Source organism: Coenobita brevimanus, chromosome 50 (assembly GCF_032717465.1).
Source record: "Coenobita brevimanus isolate Jiangsu-jjx chromosome 50, ASM3271746v2, whole genome shotgun sequence".
In the NCBI taxonomy this organism is placed as follows: domain Eukaryota; kingdom Metazoa; phylum Arthropoda; class Malacostraca; order Decapoda; family Coenobitidae; genus Coenobita; species Coenobita brevimanus.
Window position 1 is genome coordinate 50,105,612 of NC_137003.1, and position 16,915 is coordinate 50,122,526.

Genomic DNA, 16,915 nt, shown 5'->3' on the forward strand with positions numbered 1-16,915 from the left:
TTTTTATTATTCCTTTTTAATCATTTTCTTATTATTATTTATCACTCGCTATCTCTTTTTTGCTATTTACTATATATTAATCTTCATTCATTTCTTCTTCATCATTACCCACCATATTTTCTCAACTTCTTCGTCTATCCTCATCTCGTTCCTGCTTCCATCCATCCATCCATCTACCCACCCCTGCGCCGTCCCGTCAGGAGCTTAGGTGCTTGAGGCTAAGCTACTCATTCTAGATTTTTAAGACGAGGGGACCAGTTACTCGTCCCTGAGCGTTACCATGTGACCAATCTAGTCCATCCACCTTTAAGACTGATTCCTTATTTACCACAGATAGATGGAAAGCCTAGGCCCACTAAACCACCAGGAGCCCCTAATCTTAAATGCTCTTGTTGTCCTTCTTACTAGTGCTTTACTTATTCTTTCTCCTTACTAGTCACTTTAAAATAATCATCACATTCTTAAATTATTACTATGTATGTATTTCTGGTAAAATATCGTCTTTATTTTCATTTATATTTCCCCGATCATCTTATATTTATATAGTTGTACTCATGACCTTTAGCTTATACGCAGTGAAGGATGTGGTGGGGAAAGAGAGTGAGAAAGCAGCGGTTTTTATGGTGTTTTTTTGTGCTGTGGTGATGGTGTTTCCTGTGCTTGGTGAGAGAGAGAGAGAGAGAGAGAGAGAGAGAGAGAGAGAGAGAGAGAGAGAGAGAGAGAGTAAAAAATGAGTCAGTCACACACAGTGAGGCTCTTAGCCACGTTCTCATTGTCGTAACTTAAGCCTTTAACCCTGTGGCGGGTTTTTCACCCAATATCCTGCGATACTCGCACAAGGCCACTGCATCATCCAGGTTACCACAGTTACCCCCCCCTAGGTGTTACCCTTGGTACTCATTTTACCTACCAACTCACAAAGGGTGGATGGACACCTGAGTCGCGTGACGCCAGCTGCCCGCACCAGGATTCGAGCCCTGGCGCAAACGGCCCGGCAGCGTCCCAGTCAGCGATGCTAAGCGCTCAGCCACCGCGGGCAAGAATTACAATATACCCAGTGAGGAAGCAAAATGTAAATGGTCTCTCTCTCTCTCTCTCTCTCTCTCTCTCTCTCTCTCTCTCTCTCTCCCCAAAAACCAACCTGACCCAGCCGCCGGAAATGCTTCAATTAAGAAGTTTACCCTCACAGTCATAACCCCTGACGCCCTCTATCTGTCTGTCTGTCTGTCTGTCTGTCTCTGTCTCTGTCTCTCTGTCTCTCTCTCTCTCTCTCAGCTTTGTGCTTTAGTGTGCATCTTTCTGTTTATATGAAGGTGAACCACGTTGAGAGGAAGTCTGTAATTATGTTAATATGGAGCATTCTCTCTCTCTCTCTCTCTCTCTCTCTCTCTCTCTCTCTCTCTCTCTCATGCTTCATATCCCATTCTTATCCCACTGCTTTTACACAACTTATTTTCTCACCTTTTTTATAAGGAATATTTTTTTGGTCACGATCTTTCCCAATCTAATGATATGATTCTCTCTCTCTCTCTCTCTCTCTCTCTCTCTCTCTCTCTCTCTCTCTCTCTCTCTCTCTCTCTCTCTCTCTCTCTCATTTTATTACATCAACACAAAACAGTCTCCATGTCACCATACATTGCACATTCATTCAGTTCACACCTAAACAAATAAACACAAGCCACCAAGTCGCTCCAGCAACAACAACAACATTCCTTCACCAAGCACGTATAAGCACACACATGCACCACAGACAATAACAAATTATCATGTTCAGTACAATTTTATTCAAATGCATTTAAATAAAGTAATACCCCACACCATCCAACACATACTAAATTGCTGTAGTCCCCTCATGCGCATTAATAAAGCAGCACTTCACATCATACAGGCACAGTCTACATAATGCTGTACTATGAAATATGTGTCCAAGTAAAGCTGCACTCCACACTATATAAAATCAGATTGTATGACATTATAGTCAACACATATAGTGTATACATTACGCATATTCGAGTAAAGCTGCACTCTACACCATACAAACAAAATCAAGCAAATGCTATAAACAGTGCACTCTAACACACTGACAAAGACTAGACAGCACTATAGTAGGGACCTGTACTCAAATATACCTGTACTTAACACCATGACAATACAGCTAGATATCACTAAGGACATTATTTAAGCTACACTTCACAACATGCAAGCACAGAATGCATAGCACTATAACTGAAACATAAGATGCATTCCGCTTCATAAGTACAAACCATTTACAGTGCCGTGAATAGTCTCTTTGTAAGATTTGTACCCACATATGAGCATTCAGTTGATGAAGAATACGCAACGGTTTCGACGTGACACCCTCTGAAGATAGTCCAGGTCAGAAGAACACATGTAACTTCTCGATAAGCTACTCTCCCCGGGTGGGTATTTTTCTACGCAGACTAACTATCGGGAAAGTCAACTCATGTACTCCAGTAGTTAGCACCATACAAGCACATGATGACACTCTGGCCCTATTCCCACACTTGACACAAAACAGCATCGTAATTGTGTCGGACCTGTGAACTGGGACGAGTCTCACAAACAAGCTTCCTAATAATTTCTTGCCGTAACTTTGGGTTGTTACAGGAAGACCAAGAGACATAGAAAGATTCTGTACTCTCCTCCGTTTCTCATTCCTGTAAAAAAATAACAAGCATAGCTACAGCAGAGAGTTGATTATATGTTTTTTTGAACCTTGTCTTCAGTTCACATATCTGATCATTCAGAACTAATGAAGAGGCTGACCTCCCAAAAAAAGACATGCAGCATTCATTTTAAAAACTTGCAAACCTATAACACACACACACACACACACACACACACACACACACACACACACACACACACACACACACACACACACACACACACACACACACACACACACACACACACACACACACACACACACACACACACACACACACACACACACCCCACCTACAAACACACACACACACACACACACACACACACACACACACACACACACACACACACACACACACACACACACACACACACACACACACACACACACACACACACACACACACACACACACACACACACACACACACACACACACACACACACACACACACACACACACACACACACACACACACACACACAAGAATGCAGGCAGAGCTCCGGACATTACAAGGCTCACGTCACGACCCAGGTGACATTTCCCTTCACCTCTCAAGTCAGAATCATGTCACTTAACACAGCCGTCATTCTCTCTCTCTCTCTCTCTCTCTCTTTCCTCACCCACTGTTCTTTCTCCCTCACCCCCTGCCCTTTTCCGTACTTGGGATCCTTGTAGTACCTTGTCATGGTCTGTCCATTCTTTTACCCCCACTCTGCCTACCCTTACCCCCAAGCTGCCTTCCCTTACCCCCAAGCTGCCTACCATTACCCCCACGCTGCCTACCCTTACTGACATGCTGCCTTCCCTTACCCCCACGCTGCCTTCCCTTACCTTCATCCTGCCTGCCCATTCATCCTCTCTCTCTCCTGCCTATTCCTTCCCCTTTTCTTCGTCCCTTCCAATCCCTTTTTTTTCGTTTCACTTCCCTTCCTTCCGTCTATCCTGTTTTCCTTCCTCTGCCTTTCCTTGTGCCTTTGTCTTCACTACCCCGTCCTTCCCTTCCCTCGCGTCCTTCTACCTGCCCCTCCCTGTCCTTCCCTGCCCTGTACTCTGCCCTAACCTCCACCGTGCTCTTCATTCTGTTCTTTCATGCGCTTGCCATTCCATTCCTTTCCTTTTTACTTCTTGCTTTCCTTTCATTTCGCTCTTTTTCGTTTCCTTCTTTTGAGTTCCTTCCCTTCCCTTTCTTTCGTTTCCTTTCCTCTTTTTTCTTTCTCTTATCCTACACGCTTCCCTGTTGTTGATTTTGTTATTGTTGTTGTTGTTTTGTTGTTGTTGCTGTTATTATTATTATTATTATTATTATTATTATTATTATTGTTAATGTTATTGTTCTTATTGTTGTTGGTATTGTTGTTTAGTTATTATTGTTTTATTGTTATTGTTATTACTGTTATTATTATTCTAGGACAGGAAGTGTTAGCTCCACTGAAGGGACTATAGGCAGCGTATATATCACAGAAGAACGTAGTGGGAGGTGCAAACAGCCAAGAAGCAATAATTACTAACAAAGCATTATCCCCAGTTTTGAACGGCTTAATATTCTTCATATCCACAATATCATTCCAGAGTATTCCAGAGTTTAATGCCTGACGAAATAAAACACCTAGAATACTGCCATACATTACGTTTTTGTAGTCCCAAAGCCCAATAGATCCAGGTTCGATCTCCGGCTCGGGCAAGGAACAGTTTAAGTATGGGAATTTTGTTAAAGCAGACCTTACTGATCTACCAGACGACTCCCCGACATGTTGTAAATACACCTCCTCTTAAACCAACACGCCAGTCCTGGATGAGGCAGCCCTAGCATGTATTCAGTATGGACGGTGGTTGTTAGCGCCGAAGTGGTAACATGTGGAGGTGTATAGTATGTAGGAGGACTGATGGACCTCAGAGAACGGGCTGTAATGCGTATTCCTAGAGTCGGACAGTAAAACACACACACACACACACACACACACACACACACACGAAAAGGACTGATTATTTAAGTTTAATGAATATCGGTTCATATGGACCTGCTGTAAAGGTGGTGGTAGTTTAGTATGCGAAGGATGGTCAACAAGAAGGAATGTCTTACGAAGTAGAGTCGGGGATACATCCTAGCTTGCATCCTGTTCTCCGTTCCTTGTGGTCTCTCTCAGCCTTTCCTTGAACCCTGTCCTAATGTACCCAACCTGTCTTACCTTACCCAGCCCTGCCCTATCCTAATTATACAGGTCTTGTTCTACCCTACCCTACTCTGTGCTTCCTAATCCAGCCCAGCCCAACCTACTTTAGTCTACCCCATTATGCTCAACCCTACCCTACCTTACCGTACCTTGCCCGCCATACACCACTCCATCCCACCCGACCCTTCCGTACCCCAGCTTACTCTCACCTACCCTACCTTACCCTACCCTACCCTACCCTTCCTAACCCTAACCTACCCTACCCTACCCCATCCTGCCCTATTCTACTCTGTCTACCCCGTCCAACTCTGTCCTAACCTACCCTGCCCCGTTCAGTCCTCGACCTAATTCCTGAACTTTACCACTATCCTCGTCCTTCACCGTGCTAAATATCCTACCAAACTTCTTACCTTCCCTCACTCTGTTGCCTTTAACTCCATTAGCCAGAGGATTTTATTTTTTTTTTCCCCAGCTACCGAAGGATTTTATTTAGCAAGGAAGCGCAGTCTTATAGTGTGGCAGGATTAATGAAGGATATGTCTAACCCCTCAAGTACAAAATAAATCGTCTGGAGATAGCAATAATGAAAGCATAAATACATCACTGGAGTTACGAGGTTAACTCTTTGACTGCGACGGATTCCCCTGAGATCAGTGAAGTCTTTTGATGGTAGCTGGAATGAAATAAAAGCTATTTTATTCTCTGAAATCGCTTTTCGAGGTAGTTAGAACGCTTTTTGTGGCAGTTTTTTAATATATTTACTGATGTGAATTCCTCAGAGTTGAATAAAATCGTGTAGCCATTAGGGTGAAAAAAAAAAATAGTTTGTATATCGCAGACCTGTGCTTTTGACCGGAGCTTCTTTGTTGTCCTCTAAGCCTCTTCTCCCTTGCTTTGGCCTACCTTGCTTTGGACTGCCCTGCCCTGCCGTTTCGTACCCTGTCCTGCTGTACCCTGTCCTTCCGTGCCTTGCTCTTCCTTTCCTTGTACTGTCCCGTTCAGTCTGGTACCTGCCTGTTCTCCCTGCTATACCCTGTCTCGCCGTGCCTAAGTGTTCCTTTCTCTGTCCTGTCCTACCCTGGTCTACCCTGTCTTGCCTTGCCTTACCATGCCTTGCCTTGCCTTGCCTTGCTTTGCTCTGTCTTGCCTCCCCTGCACCGCCTTGTTGTGTCTTGCCTTACCCTGCCATGCCCTATCCTGGTTCATTAAAGGAACACATTTAACCTTTTCTTCTCTGTGTTGCCTACTACCACCAGGAGAAGTAATGTACGTGCCTTGAATTACCCAACCCTACTCTACTCTGCCCTGCCCTGCTCTGCCCTGCCTTGCTGTGCTTTACCCTGCTATGCCCTGCCCTGCCCTGCCCTACCTTGGATGACCCTGCCCTCATCTCCACTTACCTGCCCCGTTTTGCCTTGCCCTATCATCCTTGCCCTTCTCTGCCCTGCCCTGCATGACTGTCCTTGTCCCGTTAGTCCTAGCCCTGACCTGCTCTGTCTTATCTTATTTTTGTCCTGCCCTGCCCTTCCCTACATTATTAATGCCCCTGTCTTGTCATGCCTTACCTTCTCTTCCTTTCCTTTCCCCTTCCATCCCTTCCCTTCGCTGCCGTGTGCTATTCCTGTCTCGCTCTATCTTGTCTTGCCCTGCCCTGCTTTGCCCTGCATTGTCCTCCTCTGCCCTGTCTTGTTTCTGCCCTGTCTTGTTTCTGCCCTTGCCCTGTATTGCCTTGTTTTGCCCTGCTCTGTCTTGCCCAGCCCTACTCTGATCTACCCTGCCTTGTCTTGTACTGCCTCGTCGTTACCTGCTCTGATCTGTCTTGCCTTGTCATGTCTTGTCCTGATCTGTCCTGCCCTGCCATGCCTTGTCTTGTCCTGTCCTGCCGTGCCCTGCCCTGCCCTGCCCTGCCCTGCCAAACCCTTCCTTGCTCTGCCTTGCCCCACCCTGCCTTACCCTCCCCTGTCCTACCCTGCTTTCCCCTGCCCTGCCCTACCCTGCCCTGCCTGTCTGTACCCCTAAAGGATGTCCCTAAAATGGACAAGAGTTGCGTGTTAGGACATCCGGGTGAGTGGCCGGGGGGGGGGGAGAGAGAGAGAGAGAGAGAGAGAGAGAGAGCGGGGTGAAGCGTCATTTTATTCATTATTCATACATTCAGCTGTCACCTTATCGTCACATACAGTACATCTGTTGCGTTATTCATACATGTCTCTTTCTCCATACATCTGTCATGTATTTGTCGTACCTCTATCACATCAACCATGCATAAATAGCACATTATCACTAAATCCTTCATATCCTTGTATCCGTCGCCTTATCCATGCACCAGTCACACTATCCAGTTCTACCCACATATCTACCCATCATCCATAAACTTATCACTATATGCCTTCATCAGTCTATCACTTTGTAAATACCCTCGTTGTTGCCATTACACTGTACGGTATATATCTCCCCAGTCTCGAGAAATGCGATGGAGAAGTAGTACATAAGAAGATGACATGGGAAGTTTTTCTTTCTCTTTATTTTACCCCTTCAGTACCATGGTGTCTTTTGTAATTAAATCTTGCTACTTCCAGAGGATCATTTTTCAGCACAGCGGAGTCTTGGAACAGAGAAGATTAATTTCCACCATACTGAGCCACTCCGGTATGAAAAGTCTCTCTGAAGCTTGCCTGGAGGTAGCACGGAAAATACTTAAATATGCCATCGTAGTGAAGAGGTACAATAGGGTGGTTGGTACAGAGAAAAGAGGTTTAGTCAAGAAGGTACAATGGAGTGAAGCAAAATGATTATTGTTTAGAATAACCCCTGAAGACCAGTGACGTGTTTTCCCTTTTCATTCTGCACATCTCGTCAGTTTAGTCAGGGTAGGAGAGGGTTTTGGCATTGCAGGGATGACAGTAGATATGGCACTGTATTTCGGCACTGGAGGAGTTAGATCTAGCTTCCACTGACGCCTTCCCTGCTAGGGTTCTCTCGGAAATTGAATAGCATCATGTGCAAGTACTGTAGGGAGTGTAAAGCAGTGTCATCGGACTGAAGAGGTTAAGTTGTTTTGCTTCTGTACCCAGGCACACTAGTGTGTGTGTGTGTGTGTGTGTGTGTGTGTGTGTGTGTGTGTGTGTGTGTGTGTGTGTGTGTGTGTGTGTGCGCGCGCTTAGAAAAGACAATATATACTAAAAACCTAACTTATTAGGTAAGACTGTGATGTGGTGTTGATCTGAGTGAGAGAGATGGTGCTCTGTACGCACCTCCATTCACTGGGTCTCAGAGAACAGAGTGACTGTACTGGTTTTACTCTAACTTGACCTAGATTTTTGTCCTTTTGCAGCTCACTTCACGCAGCCCAGTGGTAGAAAAAGACAATCGTGCAGCTCCTCATCCTTGCCATAACAGTTCTTTGTGACTAGCATCATATGCAAGTGGTAACCTGTTACTACAAGTGATCACTGAAGATGGAGAGATGGCATTTTTAGGTCAAATTTGAGTAAAAAGGGTATGCGTATAGTCTGTTCTGGGAGTCAGTCCCATATATATATATATATATATATATATATATATATATATATATATATATATATATATCATCAGCCGTTTGAGTATCCACTGCAGGACCGGCCTATCCCGACCGAAGTAGGGACGATACAGCCAATGTATCTCTACCAAGTGGCTTAGGCTGTCTGGTAGAGACTATATGTAGGGTGACAAGTGCTTGTAAATATAATTTTAGTGTTGTAGTGGCTTTGGATATGTGTGTAGTCTGTGGACCAAGTGTAATCGGTCCGCGGAAGCCGACTGGGTGCCAACATACTTTACAGTATGCGACACTGGTTCAACCACAGCACCCCTGGTGTCCGCCAAAGCAGTATATGGCCGGGAGAACGCTTCCTAAGTTTATTACCCTGGCGGGGCGCGAACCCTCGCTCTCCAGTGTACGAAAACGCACACTTTACCACAGAGGTTCCATATATATATATATATATATATATATATATATATATCCTTGCTTCTCTAAAATTTACATAACCTGAGTTTAAAAGCAATCCACACAAATTTCATCAAAGACAGGGAGAAAAACGAAAGAAACAATGAAAAGAACAAAATAAAAAATCTGAATGAAACTGTACACTACAGTACAAACTGTAAACACAAGGAAAAGACAAAGAAAAACGACAAGGCAGTTTGATTATTAAAAAAAAAAAAAAAAAAAAAAAAAAAAGGCTGCTTTACCGCACATCCAATGATTCCCACAATGAAGGCTGGCCCAGCACGCTCAAGGCATCACAGCCATAATTTATCGTCCGGTTTTCGAAATATGTGTGACGGTATGGGCCATATTTTTTTCCCTTTTATTCTCGCTTTCAAATTTATGGGTCTTTCTTTAGCCTCCACTTTGTTCTCTCTCTCTCTCTCTCTCTCTCTCTCTCTCTCTCTCTCTGTTATCGTTCACGAAGCCTTTCTTATATGTCACACGACCTCTCTCTCTCTCTCTCTCTCTCTCTCTCTCTCTCTCTCTAAATCAGTCATGATATCAATACAATAGTTCAGAAAGAGATAGAGAAGGAAATAGATATATAGATAGACAGATCGATAGAGACAGATATATATATATATATATATATATATATATATATATATAGAGAGAGAGAGAGAGAGAGAGAGAGAGAGAGAGAGAGAGAGAGAGAAATTCGTACTGATTCAGGTAAGGCAGGCAATGAGGTGAGAAAAAGAATCAGAGATATAAGGAATAGTACAAAATATATCATGACGTAAAAAATGGACATGAATTAGAGAATAAAGAATTGATATTAGGGGAGCAGGAAGTATGTGGTTGTGCGGAGATAGATAGATAGATAGATAGATAGAGAGAGAGAGAGAGAGAAGAAGGGAAGGAGGGAGAAATCGAAGGAGTAAGGGAGGGAAAGAGGAGATAATTTGAGACAGGAGCGATGTAAAGGAGAGAACGAAGGATGAATTGAGAGAGGAAAGAAGGAAGAAGAGATGGAGGAAAGGTGTGAGGGAAGGAGACAAGGATGGAGGGAGGGAGGAAAGAAGGGCGTCTGTTCTGAAGGTCGAATTAGCCTGTCCTCTCCCTCCCTCCCTTCCCTCCCCTCCCTTCTCTCCCCCTTCCTTCCCTCCTCCCTTCCCCTCTCTCCCGTCCTTCCTTTCCTCCTCCCTTCCCTCCCGTCCTTCCTTTCCTCCTCCCTTCCCTCCCTTCCCCTCTCTCCCCTCCTTCCCTCTCTCTCCCTCTCTCCCTTCCTTCCCCTTCCCTCTCTCTCCCCTTCATTCCCTCCCTCCCTCCCCGCTTTCCTACCTTCCTCCCTCCTTCCCCGCTTTCCTACCTTCCTCCCTCCTTCCCCGCTTTCCTACCTTCCTCCCTCCTTCCCCGCTTTCATACCTTCCTCCCTCCTTCCCCGCTTTCCTACCTTCCTCCCTCCCTCCCTCCTCCTCCTCTTCCCCCTCTCCTTCTCTTCCCTCTCTACCTCTCTCTCTTCTCTCCACTTGCCTCTCTCCCTACTCTTCCCTTCCCCGCTTCCTTTCTCCCCCTCCTTCCCTTCCTTCCTCTTCCCTCCATTTCCCACTCTCCATTCTCCTTGCTTCCCTCCCCCTTAACTCCCTCCCATTTCTCTTGCTTTCCTACTCTCCCCCTATTCTTCTCATGTCTCCTCTCCCTTTCCTTCCCTTTCCCCCCCTCCTTCTTTTCTCATTCTCTCCCTCCTTCATCCTTACTTCCATCTCTCCCACCTTCCTTCTTTCTATCTCTTCCTTCTTCTCTCCCTCCACCCCCCCTTCCTTCATTCCCCTGCTTATTCCCTCTGTCACACCTTCCTTCCCCCTCTTATTTTTCCTTCCCACCATTCCCTTCCCACCATTCCCTTCCTCCCTCCTTCCCTCCCTCCCTTTTTCTCTCTTCTACTTCCCTTTCCTCCCTCCTCACTCACTTCTTCTTTCCTCCCCCACTTTCTCTTCCTCCGTCCTTCTGTCCTTACTTCCCTCCCTTCCTCCTCCTTACCTCCTTCCCTTCACTTTCGCCTTCCTTCCCTCACTTCCCTCTTCTTATCACCCCCTTTCTTCGTACTTCATCTCTCTCTCTCTCTCTCTCTCTCTCTCTCTCATGTCCTTCAGTCCTTCCTTCAGTCCTACTTTATCTGTCCCTGCTTCCCTTTCCCTTTTTCCTCCCTCCTTCCCTCTTTTCTATCCTTCCTTCATTCTTTGCTCCATCTCTCCTTACTTCCCTCCTTCTCTCCTCTCTCCCTCCTTCATGCCACACCATCGGTCGTGACTCGAGCAGGCCTCTCCTCCCTCACTCCTTCCCTCCCCACCCCCACAAGCAGTTTCGTCTTCCGGGTCTTTCTCTCCCTCCCTCTCTCCCTCCCCCCTTCCCTTCCCTCCCTCGACTCATCTCCTCCCACGGGTTAAATTTATCTTACCTTTCCTTCACCCTGTCTATTGTTTCCTCCCTCCTTAGCTCTTTTTCACCCTTATTTTCTTAACATCTCCTCTTTCGTCTCCCTCCAGTTCTTTCCCTCACACTTTTTATTGTTTCCTTCATAATTCTCTCTCTCTCTCTCTCTCTCTCTCTCTCTCTCGTATCTTCCTCCCTTTCCTTGCATTTCCATTCTCTCCCTCTTTCCTTTACCTCGTCTCTGTTTTCTTCCTCCTTAGTCTTTCTGTCCCCTTTTCCTCTTTCACTTCTCCATTTTCTTTTCTTGTTTCTCTTCCCTCCTTTCTTTTTCAATTTCTTCCTTATTTTTCATCTTTCATTCTTTTGTCCCTCCTTTTCACCCTTATTTCCTTCCATCCTCCCTATTTTCCCTATAGTAATTAGTTTCCTCGTTGAGCTCCCTTATTTTCCTACATTTTTTTTTATTTGGCCTCCTTCCCTCCCTGATTTACCTCCATTCTACCTTATTTTCCTGCCTTCCTGACCTTTTTTGCTTTCCCTGTCCCTTTTTTTCCCCTCCACCCCTCTACATTTCCTCCCTTTTCTCCCTTCCTTCTCTCCCTTCTTAGTTATTTTTATTTCTCTTTTTCCTTCCCTTTTTTTCTTGCTTTTCTTTCCTCTCCCTTTACTTCCTTCATCTTGTCTACGGTTTCCATTCGTCGCTTTTCCTTTCTTTTCCATCACATCTCCTTAAACCATCCTTTGTCTCCTTTCCTTTTCCTCTCGCGAATTTTCTTTCCTCCTGTCATTCATTCCTCTCTCTCTCTCTCTTTCTCTCTCTCTCTCTCTCTCTTTTTTCCCCACTTCCTGTCTTTTCTCCTTCCTGGCTTCTCTTCTCTAACTTATTACTCTTTTCTCTCCGCTTTTTCCTTCCCTCTCCTTCATTTCAACCTTCTCCTCTGATCGAGCTCGGGCCGAAATTTCAGTATGTAAGTATATATATTTTTTTCCATCTGCACAGTTCACGGTAGTATTTTTTTGTTTTTGTTTATAAGCAAAGAAGAAGGAACCAAAGACCAGGTGCCTGCAAATTGCTCCCTCCGAGAAAAAACATAAACAAGAAAACAGAGAGCCAATGAAGACCCTTCCCCATCACTTTCACCATCATCATCACCATCATCTTCACCGCACCACCACCACCACCACACCACACCACATCACATGGCATCACATCACACAGCACGACACTAACCCCGTTTCCCAGCACCCCTCAGTCTCACCCCACGCCTTACGAAGACGGATTCATTCACGAAAGCCATTCACTTAACCGGAGCCCCGTCTTACCGGATTCTCGCTAAACCGGACCTGATCATTAAAACCATTCACTAAACCGGTCTGGGCAACTAGTACCGGGGTGATGAACCTGGGAGAGAGAGACAGGAGAGGAGAGGAGAAGGCGAGGAGGATAGGAAAGGTGGAGAGGCTAGCGAAGAGAGGAGGTGGAGGAGCGAGGAAAGGAAGTAGGAAGATAGGAATGATGATGATTAGGAATAGAAGGAAGAGGAGGAGGCGAAGCAGAAGGACAAGTGAGGAAAGGGAACTTGAAGATAAATATAATGGTGACGATCAGGAGGAGCAGAAGTGGAAGGAAGAGGAGTAGAGGGAGGAAGGAGAAGAGAAAGGAGAAAGGGGAGGAGGAAGAGAAGGAGGAGAGCTGGCATAATGTTGTGTAGTGGTGATGATTAGGAGTGGGAGGAAGAGGGAAGAAGGGGGAAGGAAAGTGAAAGAAGAGGGGAAGGGGGATGAAGAGGAGGAAGACAATAGGAATACTGCTGTGTTGTGCGAGAAAGAAAAGTGAAAGGACGCAGAGAGAGGAAGAGAGGATGAGGATGGAAAAGACAGTAAAGACGATGATTAGGAGAAAAAGAAGAAGAAGAGGGGGGAAGGGAAGAAGAGAATGAGGAGGAGGATAATATGGGAAGAGGAGGACTAAGAGCAGAAAGAAAAGGTAAAGTAGTAGAAGGAAGAGGAGGAGGAAGAGAAGCTGGGAAGAGAAACGCATGTGAGGGAGGAAAGAATGGGGATAGTTCGGGAAAGCAGTGGGGAGAAAAGGAGGTCAGAGGAAAGTCTCTCTCTCTCTCTGTCTCTCTCTCTCAGTGGTGGTGATAGTGTAGTAGTAGTGATGGTGGGTAGTAGTTCTGATGGTAATGGACTTTGGTGAAACAGGTGTTAGCGGTGTCGGTGGTGGTAATGATGGTGGTAAGTGGGTATGTTGCTGGTGGCAGTGGTGGTAGTGGTGGTAGCTGCACTGTGGTAGTTGTGGTGGTAGTGGTGGTGATAGATGATGAATGATTGATGCTGCTGTGGTGGTGAATGGTGGTGGTTGCGAAGGTGGTGGCGGTGGTGGTGGTGGTGGTAGTGCACAGTAGTAGTGGTGGTGGTGGTAGAGGTGGTGCTAGGGGATGAAGGACTGGTGATAATGTGGTGGTGATGATGCTGATGGTGGTGGTGGTAGTTGCAGTGTGGTGGTAGTGGTGAAGGCTTCACTGTGGTGGTTGTGATAGATGATGAAGGATTGGTGCTACTGTGGTGGTTTTGGTGGAGGTGGCTATGTAATGGTGGTGGTGGAGGTGTGGTAGTAGGTGATGGAGAATTGGTGGTGATGTGGATCTGGGGTATGTGGTGTATGTGGATGTGATGTATGTGGTTGTGGTGTACGTGGATGTAGATGTTGTGGATGTGGATGTGGATGTTGTGGATGTGGTGTATGTGGAGCCGTGACCCAGGGTGTTGGTGTGGTGGATCTTTGCGGCAGTGGCCCGACCTTGCCCTCCCTTCTTCCACCTCTTTCCTCCTCCACCTCTCCACACATTATGCCTTCCTTCCACAGTTAACGACACATCTTACCTCCACTTCTGATGTTTCCTCGTCCACCTACCCACTTAAACCACCTCCATGCGTTCTTTCACATCTCTTTTCTCTTTTTTTCTGTCCTATCCCCTTCCACCTCTCCACTTTGGCCTCCTCCACCCGTCTTCCTTCATTTGTCTCCTCGATTTCTCCACACTTATCTCCTCCACGCGTTGTTTCCACATCTTTCCTTCTATCCACCTATGCCCTATATCCTCCTTTCCACCATTCCATACAGATTTCTATTCCACTCGTTTCTACCACTGTCTTCCTCCTCGCCACTTTTGACCCTTACTGTTCCTACCTCTCCACTTAGACTAAATCCACATAGCTCCTGTACTTCTGGTCTTCTCCACCTCTCCACCCAGACCTCCTCCACAATCAAACTTCTTTCCACTTTCGTCTTTCATCCTCTCTTCCACCTCTCCACTGTCATTTATTTTCTCCATCACCCATCCACTCAGACCTCCACACGTTCTCTTCCACATCCTTCTCCTCTCTTTTGTCCTTAATCCTCTCCGCGCCTCCACCCGACCTTGCTCTCCCTCCACCTCTTTCCTCCTCCACTTCTCCACTAAGGCTTCGCTTCTTGTCATCAGATTTTTTCCTTCCATCCCACCACGTCATTCCTCCTTCCACTCTCTCTCTCTCTCTCTCTCTCTCTCCAACCCAACCCACATCCCATGCCAGAAATGGAATGGGAACGAGGAGGCGGAGGATAACCCGTTGTCTTTCTAGGTCCCCTTCCTCCTTGCGCGTAAGCGCGCGCGCGCGCACACACACACACACACACACACACACACACACACACACACACACACACACACACACACACACACACACACACACACACACACACACACACACACACACACACACACACACACACACACACACACACACACACGTGAATAGACTTCAATACAGTAACACACTTTCGGGTTCATTCTATTCACCCCAGGCCAATTCATTCAGCATATGGGTGACCGGGCTTAGTAAATCGGGTTAATAGACTTTGCTTTTAATCCCCTGCACCCAGACGCTTTCCTTAATCTACTTGAAATCGTCTGGTGGTTGTTACAAATATAATGTATGATAGGCGTTATCGTGTCTATATACTGTATATGTATATGTATACACACACACACACACACACACACAGATAGATAGATAGATAGATAGATAGAGAGAGAGAGAGAGAGACGTGGCCTTCTGGGGTCTAAAAAGGAGTTGTTTTTTCTCATAATATCTGATAATTTCTTACGTGTGTCGTAGTGCATTGAATTTTCTCATATAGAGATTCTGCTTCTGTGCTTTTGCTATCAATCTGTATAGATAAGCACATATGTTTTTAACACTTTAGCCGGGAATTGAACCCGGAATTCCTAGATAGGAACCAAGCACAGTGTCGCTATACCATGTCGTGGTAAAAGCCTTTATCACGCTATGCTATAGCGACACAGTGCCTGGTTGCTGTCTAGGAGTCCCGGGTTCGATTCCCGGCTAAAGCGTTAATAACTTTCTACAATATGTATGCACGTGTAATGCATATTTCTCCTACAAATATATATATATATATATATATATATATATATATATATATATATATATATATATATATATATATATATATATATATATATATATATATATATATATATATATGGATTAGAGAAGTCGATAGATTGACACATAGTCATATTTTGCATTAGTAATGTTATAAAAGGATGTTTATAGGTAATGTTCAAGATAAATCACCGAGAAAGTGCTTTTATAAAATCTCCTTAGCCAGCAGAATACGACGCATAGCCCTCTTGGGAAGGTCATTTATGTATCATATTTATCCATTTTTGTGAGTAATAGGTAATAGTGCCTGTAAGATTATTCAATACTTTCACGACGGTGGAAAACTTAGCTGTTTTATCGTGGTTACTTCAGGACGAGTTTACTTAGCTGGGTTGTGGCAGCTCTCAGCATTATCAGTTCCTTCAGTGTGAGGTGGTTCTCCCAGGTCGAATAACATGGTCTGGCCATAGTAGGAACAAAGTCGTCATCGGAGTGAAAGAATTGTTTATTTATTTTTTTTTTTTTTCAGTCACAGAGGTCCTTCATGGGTTGAAGAAAGTGACTGGCGTTAGCAAGAATGAAATTAAAAAGCGCTGTCCCACAAAAAGTGTTAATAGACTGTTTCGAACCAGGATAAAAGTCGTCTGGCCTTTAGAAGATTGAATTATAAAACGATGCTATGACACAGAAGGAGCTAATGCGTGGTCTGGATTACTATTATTGTGAAGCCTATCATTATGCCTCGCACGATTACATTCCTTCCCTTATTAGCATTTGTGTAATCGTGATCATTATTCTTACACCAGACCTTGTTGTGTGTGTGTGTGTGTGTGTGTGTGTGTGTGTGTGTGTGTGTGTGTGTGTGTGTGTTATTCTCCTCTTTGTTTATTTACGTGTGCTGGTGCCGTATTGTTTTTATTTTTTTATTGTTAATTTTCTGCCTTGGCTGGTGCAAGCGGGGTGTCCAAGAACTGAACTGTGGGTAACTGTGGTCTCCACATTATAGTGGAAATCTGTTTATCTTCCTATAGCCAGACGTCTTAATCCGGTAAGGGGTGGCCACGGACAAATCACCTCCATGTCGTCCTGTACCCCGCCGTTTTGCAGCCCTCACCCCAGCTCACAGACCCCTATCTCACATACCTCTCCACTTCATCCCTCCATCTCATAATGGAAATGATATTGTAT